Raw genomic sequence first — 2821 nt, 5'->3', positions numbered from 1 at the left:
CGCCGGACTTCACATTAAACAAGGGGTGAATGTGGTAAACCACTGTATTGTATATTGCCACCTCTGGGTGGCGCTGTGTATGGAGGCATGCCTCAGCTGACTCCACCCACCACTGTGTGGGTTTCGTTCAGACTTGTTCAGTCACTCACGAAGAAGCATGGTCTCTTCTTAGCTAATAAAAGCCTTATTCATCTCTTCTTTCGACTCATCATCTCTTCTTCGACTCATCACCTTTTATGAAGTAATTGATAAGCGTATCAAAGGGATAAGCCATTTAGGACAGAAATGAGGAGGAATTTCCACCCAGAGAGTGGTGAACCTGTGGAATTCTCTGCCACAGAGGGCGGTGGAGGCCAGTTCATTAAATATATTCAAAAAAGAGTTGGATATATTTCTTAAGGCTAAAGGGATCAAGGGATATGGGGAGAAGGCAGGGACAGGGTACTGAATTTGAATGATCAGCCATGATCTCATTGAATGGCAGAGCAGGCTCGAAGGGCCGAATGGCCTACTCCTGCTTCTATGTTTCCCTCAGTACTGACCCTCCGACAGTGCGGCGATCCCTCAGTACTGAGCCTCCGACAGTGCGGCGCTCCCTCAGTACTGCCCCTCCGACAGTGCGGCGCTCCCTCAGTACTGCCCCTCCGACAGTGCAGTGCTCCCTCAGTACTGCCCCTCCGACAGTGCGGCGCTCCCTCAGTACTGCCCTTGCGAAAGTGCGGCGCTCCCTCAGTACTGCCCTTGCGAAAGTGCGGCGCTCCCTCAGTACTGCCCCTCCGACAGTGCGGCGCTCCCTCAGTACTGCCCCTCCGACAGTGCGGCGCTCCCTCAGTACCGCTCCTCCGACAGTGCGGCGCTCCCTCAGTACTGCACTGGAGTGTGACCCTGGATTTTGTGCTCAGGTTTCACTGAGTGGGCTTTGACCCACAGCCTTCTGTCTCAGTGGCGAGAGTGCTACCCGCTGAGCCACGGCTGACTTATAACACTTAAATAGCAACGGTACCTGATGAGTCAAACACGGAGAAAACCTGAGGCAGCGATGGAAGAGAGGAAGTGTCAGATCGGGGGATATTCAGGAAGATTTTCACTTTGCACTTTGAAATAACATGGGGAATAATAAGGTGCAAGTTGATAAATGAATCGATACAGGAAGCGGAATACGTCAAACTATCACGTTACTGACATGAATACAAAAGCAAAATACTGCGGATGCTGCAATCTTTAATAAAAACATAAAATGCTGGAAACACTCAGCAGGTCAGGCAGCATCTGTGGAGAGAGAAACAGAGTTAACGTTTCAGGCCGGTGACCCTTCGGCAGAACAAGAAGTCCTGGTTAGTTGCTGCCAATCACGGGTTTTCGACATTGATAGATTGTAAGAAGCCCGAGGGAAGGAATTTCTCAGTTGTGAGGTCCATTTGTGCTGCTGATGTACAGCAATAAATTTCGGACTTGTTGTAGTTTGTCTTTCTCTCAACATTTAGGTCTTGTATTCACAACAGCAGAGTGGCTTCCATAGCAGTCGCAGTTGCCTATGAACTGAAGCCCGCGCCTTGATAAATGCCGAGTATGAGTTAGCAAGCATATTAATCTCTTATTGCAGTATTTTACTGCCGGTGAGTATATGGGATGTCCACTGCAATCTCCTGTCACTCCTGATAGGCAGAATATGACAAACCCATAAGACCGATGCCTACACTGAAGATGCTAAGATAGCAGTATTTAAAATTGAGGCAAATAGGTGCAGTGCGTCCAGCTTAGCGTACCCTTTTTAGAACAGGAATCTTATGCAATAAATACTGAAAATGCTGGAAAGACTGAGAAGGTCAGGCAGCATCTGTGGAGAGAGAATCAGAGTTAACGTTTCAGGTCGGCAGATGACAATGTCAGGTGGGCAAAAATCAAAAACGAAAGTAAGACAATAAGAAAAAATTGTCTTATTTTTAGGTTTTAAAGATCCGGTGTTTGCGAACCGAGGCCTTTGCACAGCTTGATGCAGCCGGACACTGTCTTTACACGAGGGCCCTCTGTTGGAATAGAGCTCGAATTACAGCCACAGCAAACCAAGAGTTGGTTTTCAGAAATCTTGATCTTATTTTTCAGTATGAAAAAAACTAACCACTCAGAATGCGTTTCCTCCTTCCACAACTCTCACACAGAGAGAAGGGAACGGTCATCAATGGCCACAAGCTCTTGCACAAAGCAACACTCGCAGCCCGCTTCACGCTCAGGAGGAAACGCTTTAACTCCTCCTCGTGGTTAGTGAGACCAGACACTTCAGAACACATTTCTCAAGTTAAAAACTATAGAAATGATCCCTAAAAGTATAGTCTTACCTAACATTGGCCGCCACACCGCTCTCCACACTCAGCACACCCCCTTTAACAGAGGCTGAGCTCCCACCCGCTTCGCGCCCATTCACAGCGGTCAGTGCGGAATCCACTATATATACAATATACAAATCACCCTTTGTAAATATAATTATAATTGTGTGAGAAAGAAATATAGTTGCTGTCATTCTGCCATTACCCAGCAGGCAGGTGATTTGCATATATTAGCAGCCTGTCTCCAGCGACTGTCCTGCTCATTGATTCACTCAGTGGGTGGAAGCCCCGCTCTGAGAGATTTAAACAGCAACTCGCCCTCCACCGCACGGATGGGTTCAGCGGGTTAGATAAAGAGGGAAAAAGATTTAAAATCAGCTTTGGAAACTGCAAACTAAGAATTATAGAGCCGGAGGAGCAGAGCAACATCTTACGCGGATAACAACAGAAAATGCTGGAAAAACTCAGCAGGCCAGGCAACATCCGTGGAGAGAGAA

The 2821-nt window shown here is 47.5% G+C and overlaps 1 non-coding gene across 1 annotated transcript; it reads right to left on the bottom strand.

The window, feature by feature from the left end:
* Positions 1 to 2117: 2117 nt before the first annotated feature.
* LOC147097430 (small nucleolar RNA U3) lies at positions 2118 to 2334 on the bottom strand. Its single transcript, XR_015074431.1, has one exon. It is a non-coding gene; the product is annotated as a small nucleolar RNA U3 (small nucleolar RNA).
* Between the last annotated feature and the right edge of the window lie 487 nt (positions 2335 to 2821).

Source organism: Somniosus microcephalus, chromosome 32 (assembly GCF_052327205.1).
Source record: "Somniosus microcephalus isolate GS21.2 chromosome 32, FLI_Smic_1.0, whole genome shotgun sequence".
In the NCBI taxonomy this organism is placed as follows: domain Eukaryota; kingdom Metazoa; phylum Chordata; class Chondrichthyes; order Squaliformes; family Somniosidae; genus Somniosus; species Somniosus microcephalus.
Note: the sequence above shows the minus strand (reverse complement) of the source record. Positions and strands in the feature narration are given on the sequence as shown.